Source organism: Ambystoma mexicanum, chromosome 5q (assembly GCF_040938575.1).
Source record: "Ambystoma mexicanum isolate Mex_15411 chromosome 5q, UKY_AmexF1_1, whole genome shotgun sequence".
Taxonomy (NCBI): Eukaryota; Metazoa; Chordata; class Amphibia; order Caudata; family Ambystomatidae; genus Ambystoma; species Ambystoma mexicanum.
This window is the reverse complement of record NC_090933.1, coordinates 464879594-464893867: the sequence shown is the minus strand read 5'-3', so window position 1 is coordinate 464893867 and position 14274 is coordinate 464879594.

Sequence of the window (14274 nt, the reverse complement as noted above, 5' to 3'; positions counted from 1 at the left end):
CTTTTTTGTAATTTAGTCATTAGTTTTGTTAGTGGTTTCATTTTGTTTAACACTAAAATAAATAACTTTGTTTTGAGAAGGGTTGCACTGTCTATCAAAGCTTCTAAGATTAATTTCCTACGATAGGTTTTGAGGATTGTGCATGATTTCTCTCCTGCTTTTATAAGATTTTGAAGGACTCTGTGGCAGAATATTTTTGCTAAAATACTTTTTTTGATATGCTTACTTGGTTCTATATAAAGATTTATAGGAACAGTTTGAAAAGTAGTGATAGCTGAATTCTTGTTAATCATTTTCTGTTTCGTTTTACATTTTGATAGAGGAGGCAAAGTTTCTGTACTTGAAGCTTGTTTTGTTTCGCTAATTGACTGTATTACCTGTTTTGTTTTAACTTTTTGTACACATTCTGCTAGAGATGGATGCTTATTTTGGACACTTCTATTTTCATTTGCTCTACTTCAGCGTTGCTTTCTACAGACTTGATTTTTGGTAGGCATTCTTTAGGGTCTGTTGAAAAAAATAAAGAAGGTATGGGTTGGGGTGTTCTGCAATGTATGTGTGCTGTGTGCATGAGTGTCCGAGTATGATTATAAAGATGTATGTGATGTGTGTGATTATGCATTGGGCAACTACAACTAGTTGGGATGGGTATTCTTGACTGTATGTGCTACTAAACTGGGGTTCAGATGACAGTAGAAAGTAAGCTAGTGGTGAGGAGAAGCACAAATAGTAAATCTAATGGTATAGAATTAAAACAGTTCTTCGTTCTATAATATTAAAATTCTAGGGGCTGAGTTGGGTCATTTGTGCGCCGAAAAATTGGGATTTGTGTGCAATTCTGCCTGTAAATCCCTGTTTAACAAATGGGGATTTGTGGACAGAATGGTGCACAAACTCTGTTTTTAGGAGCAGAAATAGCATGAATGAACCCCACAGTGTGTTTGAGTAATAGTAAAAATATTATGGTGTTATTTAACTTACTTTTTTTGTGGAATGAGTAGGTTTCTTCTGACTTGTTGTTTGTACTTCAAAGTCTGCTGCTGCTTTTCAGAAGAGTGGTCTTTACTGCAATTGTAAAGGAAATAAATTAGTAATTTTGTGTGTTTATAGCACTGATGTTAATTTAGACATTGATGTTTATGTTTTTGTACAAGTATTCTTGTTTGATATCTGAACATAGTGTGTGCATTCAATTTTGTTTGACTATGTACAGTCTTTATATTTTACTTTAAATATGTTAGTTCAACATGCTTTGCAAATGTGTGTGTAAAAAGAAATTAAATAGAAGATAGGTTTGGAAGTGACAGTTAATTATAGCAGATGGTAAAATTGACAGTAAGTTCATTTTATAGGTTATACAAGTTAAAAGTCAGTTAATCTGTTTATATGAAAGTATAAGAATTGTACATGTACTATACAGAAAATATGCATACCTGTAGTTTGTGTTCATGCATATGGATATGCATGCAGCTGCAAGGAGAAATCTTGGAGACTTGTACAGTATATCTTGTAGTAGGTGCTTTCCAATGATATGACAATATGATCATGTAGTTAGATGTAGAGGTCTTGGATGTGATTGGTGGATGGTCGTGTGACTGCTTAGCTATATCCAATGAGGGAATGGCACAGAGAGAGAAGTGGAAATGGTAGAAGGGCTGTCCATGTTACGATATGTCCGCGGACATGGCGGTAGTCCGCGGACATCACGTGTTACATACGGGGATTTTGGGGTGGGAGACATGCAAATAAGAATGAGCAGAGCAAGGGTTTGGTCAGTAAAGTTTAGTGGGTGTGTTGTGCCTGGAGAAAGTTTGGTAGATACTCTTTTTTTCTGAATGAAGAACTGATAGCTCTAGCTGTGTGTTTCAGAAAACAGATTGTTTGGATTTTGGAAGACTCGTGGATACATTGGTTGAAGGTGCATGCAGAAAGCTGTGGAGTAGCTGTAGATCTTGGATTCCCACATGTGGGAGTGCACTGGCATGGAGTACGTGGAATGAAGTGGTTGGACTTGCTACCTCTCTGTGCTACTTTTGAGACAGAGCATCATCCAGACATTATGATAATTGATTGTGGAGGGAATAGTTTAGGACATGTGTCTGGAATTTCTTTGCAATTTGCAATGAAAGAAGGACTTGGGAAGGTCATGGACATGTTTCCAAATTCTCAAGTAATTTTTTCTCGTATTGCGCAGAGACAAATGTGGCTGCGTTCTTCTTCATTTGGTCCACAAATGGAGAAAGCAAGGCGCAATGTCAATAAGGCTGTTTGTGCATTTCTAAGAGATTTTGGCATGTGCTCTTTTCACAATGAAAATATTATGTTTCGTAGCACATACATTTTCCGCATTGATGGAATCCATCTTACTTATGCTGGCAATCAGATTTTTCTGAGAAATGTACAAAATGCATTGCAACCTTTTTTGGAATGATAGCCATCCATTTTGCAGTAGGTGTTGACCATTTCAAGTTTTTCAAACACAAACAAACACCACCAAAAGGCTCTTTTCAGAGCCACCACTTCCTCCCAGAAAAAAGTGCAATGGTTATGATAAGGCAGCACCCCAAAATTTTAGATGTCTGCGAACTGTCCGCGGACTTATAAAAAATACACACGGCCCTGCTCCATTTATTTTCCACTTCTATTTTTAAACTGTGAAAGGCGGCTCTGAAAAGAGAGGTGGGCACCAACCACGGGGATAAGAAAGGGCGGGTGGAGAGAGGAAGATGTAGGGTGGGCCTTACTTAGGCAGTGGGCAGGTCTTCTCGTGCTCTGAGACCGTAGTCTCGAAAGCGCTACAAAGTCTCCCCCCCCCTGCAGAGTACTGCGTCACAGTACATACACACACATGTGACCCTCGAAAGGTAAGGGTCATCAGCATTGCGAATGGCCTGTGAGGCAGCTGGAGGAATACGCTGTCCCACAGGAGTGTTCCTTGTGGTGACAGGATCGGAAACAAAGGATGTAGTAGAGAAAGTCAACCTACTACGCTCCTCGCAAGGTACAACCTTGCGAACGGCCCCACCGTGGAACGACCTTAGGTGTCGCTTTACAGTAGTCATACCAAAGCTGTACGAACCAGGCCTCCCGTGACTCAGTACCATTTTGCACTGGTTACAGGTGACTTTATTCGCACACGCCTTAGGTACGTTACCATGAATGGTAAATAACCGCCACACCAAGACTCACGGCGAGTGCTGGTAGTAGGGACTTCCACTACCTCATTCTCGTCATCCTCTTCATCCTCCTCTACATCCTCACTCCTGTTCCCTTCTTCAGGCCCTTGGGGAGGTGGTGGTGGTGGAGGAGGTGGGGGTGGTGCTGAGCCAGATGTAGCACCAGGTGGCAGTAGTGCAGCCATGGATGCCATCAGGTTTCAGAAATAAATCTGGAAAATTGGCAGCAAAAATGCACTGTGTCCTGTAACATAGCCAGAAACACAATGAGGATGAGCTCTGGGGTGTGGCCTTTCATAGGGGTGCTTATGCGCGCTTCGCAGACACACGCGCTGTCCGTGGACAGATCGAACAACAAAAAAAGGTTCAAAAAGTACCAAAAAGTAAGTAGAAAGTCAGGATTACTGTCTAGGACTAGTGCTATGGTGATTTATTATTGAAAAATATTGTGGATTGCCTGAAAAGTTTGTTTTAAATTGTTCGGGGACACGAACAGTGTCTGCAGTCAGAACACACGCTCATCGTGGACGCGGTCACATGATGGCTTCGCGAACATGTCCGCGAAGGGAACGGGTGTCCGCAGGACACCAAATGCACTGAAACTGTTTTGCGCATGCACGTTAGTGTTCTACGGACACTGTTCGGGTCCTGAAACTAATTTAAAGTGCGACACAAGCGAAACAAACAGTTACGGACAGGCATTTGTTCTTAGAACAGTTTCAATCCACTTGTGAACAATACGGACAGGCATAGCGTCCTCAGGACACCCCCATTTTGTTTATTTATGAACATTTCAGGACACTGCTTGTGTTCTTAGAACAGTTTCAACTTGCTTGCAAACATTACGGACAGGCATAGCGTCCTGAGGACACCCCCATTTTGTTTATTTATCGAACATCCCAGGAAACTTGATGTGTTGTTAGAACAGTTTCAACCTGCCTACGAACAGTACGGGCAGGTATAGTGTCCTCAGGACCCCCCCATTTTGTTTATTTACGAACATTTCAGGATACTGCCTGTGTTCTTAGAATAGTTTCAACTCGACTGCGAACAATACGGACAGGCATAGCGTCCTCAGAACACCCCCATTTTGTTTATTTACGAACATCCCGGGACACTTGATGTGTTCTTAGACAAGTTTCAACTTGCCTACGGACAATACGGACAGGCATAGCATCCTCAGGACACCCCCATTTTGTTTATTTACAAACTTTTCAGGACACCGCATGTGTTCTTAGAACAGTTTCAACTCGCCTGCGAACAATACGGACAGGCATAGCGTCCTGAGAACACTCCCATTTTGTTTATTTACGAACATTTCAGGACACCACTTGTGCTCTTAGGACAGTTTCAACCTGCCTACGAACAGCACGGACACGTATAGCGTCCTCAGGACATCCCCATTTTGTTTATTTACGAACATTTCTGGACATCCATGTTGTCCGTGGACACCAAAATTGCCTTTTTAAAAAAAAACAAAGGGACACCAAAACTGGCTTTTTAAAAAAAAAAAAAAACACAAAGGACTAAATTAACACACACATAACATTTATTTTTCATCATATAAATATGTACAATTTATGATAGAGAAGGGGTAGCAGAAACGGACACAAACACAGGGGAATTGGGGTTTTCAAGAGGATGGATAGGAGGAGATGAAGGGATGGAAATTTCATCAAAATGTTTTTCTATGTGGTGAGGGTTTGGGGATAATTGACTGGGATATGGAGAGGGGGGACAGGTACATGTTGCACAATGGTGTCTAATTTTTTCTTTTATATGGTCCTCCACAAAACCTTTCAAAAGGTGGAAATTTGTCATGAGCTTGTTCATTTTTTCTTCCATGCGCTGGAGAGTTTGTTCTAAAGTATCTTGTTGTGTATTGTTTTCATTGTTTGTATGGTCTGTTAATATATATATATATATATATATATATATATATATATATATATATATATATATATATATATATATATATATATATATATACATGTTAAGTGTATATAAAGTAATGCTCATTAATTTGGTTTCACCATCTTCAGACATTTCACCATGTGGGAAATTCTCCTCAAGCCATTCTAAAGTATTTGATATTTCTGTGAGGAAAACAAATACATATATTACTTTTATTGTATTTAATATAGACATTTTAGAAATATATAAGAAAAAAAAGTTTATTTACTAGATTGTGGTAAGTTGTCTTCTCACTGTTTTGTAGATCTGCTGCTGCTCCTAGTTGTGATGTTTCTGTGAGGTGATTATGTTAAAAGCATACCTTTCTTGTTTTGGTATATTCCATTTTACTATATATGGTATTTAAATGGTTGTTTGATGTGTTAGATATATAGGTTCTAATTCTTATTTATTACTGTATATAATGTGTTTGTGTGTTGGTTTTTCAACTTGTACATGTTCATATGGCATGATATAACAATTTAAGATAGCCCTGAGTTTTTGGGTAGTATTGGTGTTGTCCGCGTCCGTCCGCGGACATTCGCACGGTCCGCAGACATCAAAATCACTAGCTAGGGGTTCAGTATGTTCTATGTTACATGTATATAAAGTAAGGGAATCCTAGTAAACATCTATCAAATTTACACTATGAATATGTATATTCAGTAAAATAAAATTTGATAAAGGGAGGTTATGGTCAAGCTACGCTAATAAAAACCTATGAAATTCAGTAAAAAAACTTTGTTAAAGGTACGTTATGGTTAAGTTGCGCTACTAAAAAACTATGAAAACGTTGTTAAAGGGACGTTATGGTTCAAAGTAAAACCGAAAACCCCCTGAAATTCGCCAGTTATGGTAAGCTAAGCAACCATAACTCGCGCCACTGTGCACTGCTAACATTAACACCCAGGACATCAAAGATGACATCACAAATGTCATTGATGACATCACTGATGACATCACATGTCTGGCTCATCCTTTTTTCCTTTACTGACATGTCTAGGCCACATGGTTCTGTTCAGTAACAGTCAAGAACTAAAAATTGAAAATATACTATATTTGTAGACTTATCCTTCAATTACGTTCTTACAATAATTCCCTTAGGTTCAAGTCACATCATATGAAACATATACATAGCAGAAGACACAGGCTTGAAAGAAAATAATCCTTTCTGTGCATGAAGATACTCATTAGGATTATCAGCACTTTCTCATACTGTAATTTCCTGTATATAACCATATTTGTATACATTGTACTCACACTTCTTCCCTTAGAGCCCAGTCACATCATGTGATACACATATATACATTAAGTAGCAGCTTTGAAAAAGAGCAATCATTTCTCTGCATATACTCATATGTGTATGTGTTGTTGCCTCTTTGTGTTTTGTCCGTAATAATGCAGTTATGTATTAAGTAGGTTTTATTAGCTACTTATTACATATTTCACAGTACACAAAACTCTAATAAAAAAGCAGATATTCATTTCACTATTCAACATGGCAAGATTATGAATATTGCTCATTCATCATGTATGCTGCGCACACTGCTTATGTTTCTACATGAGTTGCTTAGTATACTGGATTGAACTTCAGAGTAGAATGCTATTTATATCAGTGCATTGATTAGTGCACTAATTATCTCATGATATTTATTCCAATGATCCTTGACATATTTTGCTCAACATTATAAGAATCCCTTGTACAGAGTTTTCATGAAAAGTAAATGCACATGTGATGTCATCAGTGTGTATAGAATCTGGATGTTCCACGACGCATTTTAGCAAACTTGGACCCTGTGAATAGAAGTGCTGAAAGTGTGGCACAGTAGAATAAAAGAGCTGACGGCGAAGGAAGATTTCAGAAGCCTTTCCTGGCCCAGTGTCAAGGGTTGAAGCAACCAAGACACTGGTAATCTACTTGAGATGAGACAATGAACATGAGAAGCGAGCCAAGCTCCTGTTTCAGGTGTAATGGAAAAACACTAGAAGTGCCAGATAGTATTCATTTAATAGTATTAAATACAACAAAGGAACTCAAAACATGGTCTCCTGTCAAATGGTCAAGTTGAAAATAGACTTTAGGCAAGCTACACCAAGATCAGAAGATAAGGCCATGTTCACACTCCCTTTTGTTCTCAGGCACAGTAATCCTTTGCAAGGCCGAGTCAAAAGAAGCTAATTGAATGGCATACCGCAGGAGTGATGATGAATGTTGGGCTAATTGGGTGGGTCCTGACCGAGCCAACCCTCCAGCACCTGGAGTACCAGCTTGCATGCTGCTAGTGAGTGGATTATTCCAGAAGGGTACAAGCGTGCCAACCAATTGTAGAGGGCCACGTAGTAAAGAGCCCTTTAGTTTGAAAAGCCAATCAAATGTTGTGTATTAGTATGACAGGGAAGATGACTTGCACTAGCGGTGGGTTTAGCAGTCCACCTGACCTTAGAGACCCAATCACAGTCCAGTCCCCCATAGAAAGTATACTTGGATGTTCCCCTTAAGCCTATCACATCCCCTAGTAGGTTTTCTTATTTTGTCATGTTGTATGACGTCACTCATGATAAGTTTTTACTATAAATGTGTGTTTTTTTCATGAAAATTGTGGGGAGACTTATGATTGCTCAGCGTCCGTTGAGGCCCGTTGTACTCCCTGTTTTAGACATTGCAATTAAAACAGTTGTGTTTTTGCCAACTTCCTGAGTCGGTCTGATTATTGATGTATGAGTAAGATCTGCATCGCCATCCATCTCAGATACTATTACCTCATCTTAAAGGGCCTATAGGTTCATAGGGATAAAGGTAGTCAGGTGTGTGATGAGAAAATGGGGTTGATAGGGTAAGAGTTGTGATGAACTGTGATGTGGATGGGGCTGTTGGGGTCAAAGAAGTGAGGGACTGTGAATCAGAAGGAGATGATGGGGTAATTGGGGTGCGGGACTGTGAACAGGACAGAGGATGCTTGGGCAAGGATAGTGAGGGATTTTTATTTTTTATTTTTTATTAAGGTGTCTGTTTACAGAGGAACCTTCTACACCATATATAAAACATAAATATCACATGCATAATTTAAATGACTGCACATATTAGAATACAATGCATAACAAACATAAAACAACCATAATAATATAACATTAAAATACAATTAAAAATCCCAGTTCGATCCAAATATAAAATGCAGCACTTATCAGAGTTGTTACTTTTGAAAAGTATAAAACCCCAGAATTGATCAGTTTGAACGCTCCCAATGTTATTTACAAATGTGTCATAAACTTTTTTGTACATATATATTAACAACAGACAAGAGGTTAGAAGATGACGTGATGTTTTCACCTCATGACAAAATCTTAGGTGGTAAGGAGTTTTAGACCATGCATCTTGATAATCATAAATTGTTAGTTGATCAAGGTGCAGTCTCATGATGAAACACATATGTTTCCAATTTCATATCTTTGTTATGTAGCTTAAGGGGTTACCAATAGGAAAGCTTTGTTAAACATAATCCTGAAAAGTAGATTTGTTGCCATCCTATGGATATTATTAGACCATAATGTCTTTCCATTTAATCTCATTAAGCATCAGTGGAAAATTCAGTACAAGGGGCACGTTTAAGCCAACCTCATCATAGAAGGTATTTATAGCAGCTAAATGGTCTCTAAAAAGAGCCATAGGGGAGTCACCAAATAATATATGTGCAACGTTATAGAACATGGAGTCAGGATTCCTCTTTCCTGCTAACATTTTTAAAAAGAGGGAACTGCGAGCAGACCATCCAACGTGTAATTAATGTGGTCAGGCCTGACTAACCAGAAATGTCCTCAAAGGGAGTGGATCTAGATATCCCTAAAGTTGAGTGCATAGCCTACCTCCCAGCACGTAGGTCACTGGACCTCTTTTTCCATGAAACCCTCTGTACTATAAAGGGCACTCGGAACAATGCTAGACTTGAAAATCTTCAGTAGTACCTCTTCTCAATAACCTCCACTACTAGAAATAAATGTTCCTATTGCTCACAATGTCTGTAATACCATAGTGCTAACATCATTAACAAGAGAAGCGGCATGCAAAGAAAAATAAACACGTACACCAAGACAGATATGTGAATCCACTCTATATATAGGGATGTTATCAATGTTTTCAATTTTCCATGTGAAATTAAGACGCTTCTTGCTGTTTGGCTCAAATACCATAATGTTCTTTTTTTCAAGTTTAGTTATTAAATTATGTATAGAAAATTGGTGCAGAGCTTAGAGACTGTGATGCTACACAATGGGGTGTGGTCGATAATAATAGTATTGTCGGCATATGAGAGCCATGTAATAAGTTGCTGCCCAATATGTGTGAGAAAAGTGGGGCATTTTTGTAATGTCTCATCTAAGTTTGAGACGTAAAGATTTTATAAAACTGGTGCCATAATACACCCTTGTTTGAGGTCATGGTTAGTGGCAATAGGAGAAGTGAGGAAACCCTCTTCATTAAATCTTAATAGCGAGGATGTATCAGATTAAAGTTTTAATCAGCTGTAAAATGGACAAATTGAAGCCCCAATCTTCAAGCTTGTACCATCATTTTTTTTAAATCAACATGTTGAACATGCATACATAGTCAACAAAACAGATATAAAGGTTTAAACCCTTAGGGCCCGATTCATGGAATAGCGGGTCTATATACTGCAAGGGCCACAAGTCGAGAACGCCACTGCGTGAGCCTGCTTATAAAATAAAAAATGCGCTCTCTGCGTATTCATGGAATTGTCTGAGCAAAGTAACTGTATACGTAAGCCATGGCCGGACACCCCCGACACGCCCCCATGCAAAGCAAAAACAGTCAGAAAAGCTACCTTTGCATGCTCCCCCAGCCGAATACACACATCCTTCCAACAGTGCGTGGGGTTGCCCGCAAGTAGGCCTGCATCCTGGGACCCTGTGCGGGGTACACCATACTGTTACCGGCACCGTGACAACTTGCATATGAATTATCGCAACTTGGGTAAAACTTGCAAAATCTGTGTGTGAACCCCTGTAAAACGTTCCTGCACCACGTTACACCGTATACGCGTACCCATAAGTCAGATCGGAACCATGGCTGCATAAACGAACCCCTAAATCCGACACCCAATCTTACTCCTGGCATTGAATCCTATGCGCAAGTGTCCGTACGCCTGCCTTCGGTTGGTGGATAGTATGAGGGGATTGCGTGGCCATTTCCTTGCACTCTTGGATGCATGAATATGTATTGTCCCACGCAATAGTTGACGTGCAATGGACTACCTGTGGGCCGTCCCTCGTAACACCCAGTTTTTGCCTTGTTCTTCCTCTTTTTGGGTGTTCCACCCCTCACCAGACCTCTGCGCAAGCCACACACTTGGCCTTTCACATTGACTTGCCGAGCCTGCACGAAGTACCTGCAAAACTGCAGCGCATTCGATTCCATTAAAAAAACAAACAGGAGTTTGCACATAGTTCGACATGCAAAGACCCGATTTTCCACACAGATAATTCCATGAATCGGGCCATTAGTGGTCAGAGTTGTGTGAAATAAATAAAAAAAGCACCAGAGATTAATTATGGTGCTTACACTTGAGCAAAAGCCAGTTTGTTGGTTCTAATCAAATTACTCTGACTAATCCAAAATGTACTTTCTCTAATATTAAATAAGAAAAGATCTTTGAAAATGTGTCAACCATTGCTAGGAGGCGGTGATTGGAGGGAATATCATGCAAGCCTTTCTTGAAGATTGGGATAAGGATTGCCTGCTTCGTGCTATCTGGAACAAAACCAACAGAAAGAACCTGAGAGAACATTTTAAAGATCACACCTGCCCATAAATAAGGAGCTTTCTTAATGACAATATCGGCACGCCCATCAGGGTCAGGGGCCTGAGATAGTTTAAGCTTGTCTATAATGGTTATAATATCCTAAATCGAAAAACGAAGGCAAGACTCATTGAAGGATATCTTGGAATATGGCAATTCCTCTTCTACAGCATAATCCTTGTAATGTCATTCCTGTACATAGTTATGTCAAGTAGCCGCAGAAATAGGGTTGACCGCATTTTTATCCACATGTGCAGAACTGTGCCTGTTGTAAATTGCCCAAAACGTATGATTATACGATGAACAAAGGCCAGCAAACATAATCTGCCATTGGGCTTTGGCCATAGAACCCTTGGTGGCTCTAGGTCAATTTTTAACGCATAGCATTTGAATATACACTTGATTAAAAGCCAGTTTCCTGATAATCATCTAATCAACTCTAAGTTGTTTTTTTTTGCAGCAATTAATGCATCATAAAGAGAAGCCATCTTGCATGTTATTCAAGTAGTCCTTTTCTGAAAATGTAATAAACTTTCAAAACTCTCATTAATCTTCTAATAAAAATTAATCATTTCAAAAGGGCCCTTCAAAATATCAACTTCAAATTGTCTGGCCAATTTGGAGTTAAACTTGTCAATATTTTTCTCAGACCAGGTGACCGTGTTACCATGTGTGGTAACTCTATAATTACCCTAAATGGCTTGGGTGACGCTTCAGTCTTGTAGCTCAAAATAACATTTCAATACCGCTTGGTCACTATGGACATTCAATATATTCTTAAAATGTTTAGAAAGAGTATTTGTTAAGAAAATCTAGTCTATCTAAGAAAAAGAAAGGCCATTCGACCAAGTGTAATAGGGAATCTTTAAAGGATTATTATGTAGATTTAATTGTACAAGTCCATAGCTCTCTAATAAAGAGCACCAAGGTGTTGCAGAAATGGTCAATGGGTCGTCAGAAAAATCAGCATTAAGGGTGATCACATTACTGGTTACGTTAGTGACCACAGACTCAGGAAACATAGTTATGTCTGACTAATATCACGCAGAAATATGGCTTTGAAAATTAAAATCCCCAAGGATAAGGCAGTGCAACCGTGAATAATCGCGTAGCCATTCAGTCACAATCAGCTCAACATGATTAGTAATATTCTGAGTATTTGCATTACCCGGGGGATCATATATATTACCAATTAAAATGAACTGAAATGTGCAAGTATGAGAAGTTGGTAGAGTCGAACCTAATACAAAATCATTTGCCATCTGAGGCAAACATTATTTTAGACATTGGGCCTCATTACGAGGTTGGAGGTAACCATGGCGCTATTAGCGTCATGGCTGCCTCCAAAATCGTTCCAACTCCGGTCTGGTGGATGGAGCAATTACCGGTCCATTCTGAGGTCGGGGGGACCGGTAATTCCCCATTCACCAGAGCCATTCCCCATTCCCATTTGAGCCCCCATAGTTATTGACCTGGTATCCCTTGGCGGGTCCCATCCTTAACGCCTGATAAAACCAGGCGTTAAGGAAGGACCCGCAAAGGGAACTCGTAGTAGGGCGGTAAGGCATTACCGGCACCAGTAATCCCTTACCTCCTACCTCGTAACGAGGCCCATTGATTATTTTTAGCCCCAATAACGAGACCACCAAAATGTCTGCCAAAAGATTTATTTTTAGCTAATCTTTGGACAGTATGATAACCATCGAGGTTAAAGGTCTGTGCAAGCAACATTTCTTTTAATACAAATAGATTGGACTCAGGCAAAAGGTATATGCCCACTAGTTTGATAACAAAAGAGTTCAACCCCCAAGTGTTTCATGTGACAACAGTAAGGTGTTTATGTTAAGTAGTTACTCGTCAAGCCAAATCATTACATTCTCTTTCAGAACTATGAGATACCCTTGTGTTATTTCCATTTCCCAATGAACCTCCCAAGGCCTGTACAACCTGTTGAACAATAGTCTCAACTTCCTCAGTAGAAATACTAGACATTTTAAAGGAATGTGTGCCCTTGTCGGTATTGGCATCAGTTGGCACATTATGAGCAGTATACCTTATAAATTCATAGCCCATTCGGAATGAATTCTTCAGAAAAGGACATTAATAAATCAACAATTATTGGTGATATGAAAATCAACCAAGTACCAGTTTGCTTCACAACAAAGGGGGGTCTGGGAGTCTCTCTACCAGCACGAACACGGCTCATTGACCTGTTCTTGGGTGGATGGCCCCTGGGAGAGTCTCAACCAAGTGTTTAGCTCACTGTCCCTTTCACAGAGGAGAAATATACCTCCATATCAGTCTTTGTCCTGCCCAGGGGCTTCACTATCTCAACAAGCAGCAGGTCCTTTGTTGTTATGGAGCATAGCTGTGGTAAGGAATGCAGATGTTGCAAGATGTCACTTCGATTGAGGGAAGCAAAAAGTTCAATCATTTTCAAAAGGAAGTACTATCAGATGCCAATTGTGAAGATGTTCCTGCTGATGAACAAGAGCAAAGGACTTCAGCAACACAACAAGCAGCGCAATACAGCACATATCATCATCTGCGCTAGATATGGCATCATCTATTTGCACTTTTGAAACACTTGGATCATGGCGGGAAATAGACACAAATTGAGGCTTCTTGGATTGTTGTAGTCAAGAGTACAAAAAACCATGCTTTTGTTTGTAACCATCGCCTTTGTTACTAGAATCGGTTGTTTCTACCAATATTGTTTCATAGCAATTTGAGGTAGATACACAAATAAGATCAGATAGTGATGTGTTTGCCAAGGAATCCTTGCTCTTCTTGCCATCCTTTTGCTATGTCAAAGGTGGTGAGAACTGCTTGTTTTGCTGCCTCTTGTTCAGTTTCCTTCGAGCATGTTTCTGTTGACCACCAGAGGCAATGCCAGTAACAGTCAACGACTTTCCTGATTTAGGTAGGGTGTTCCCAGATGTTATCAGGATAGGCGGAGAATCTTCCTGTGTAACACCATTGCTAGCAGGAACGGTGGCATTAGTAAACTGCTGTAAGGCATTATTAGCAATAACAGGGTTTGCCACCTCTCTCCCAAAATTCCGAATTGGGGTTGACTAGGTTCCGTAGAGCTGGCAATAATAACATTCACTAGCCTAACAAGGCCTTCTTTAATACATTGTTGGTCTTTATGGATATTAGGGAAAAATGAAAACAGAGATTTGACAATTAGGAGCAGTTCAGAGTCTATGTTTTATGACTCAGCAGTCGTAGAGCTAAATGTGCCATCATTGCCGTGAGAAGAAGCATAAATACTTGAGCTAAATCAGGAGATTTAGATATGTCAAAACCAACTATGTTTGTAGATGGATCCA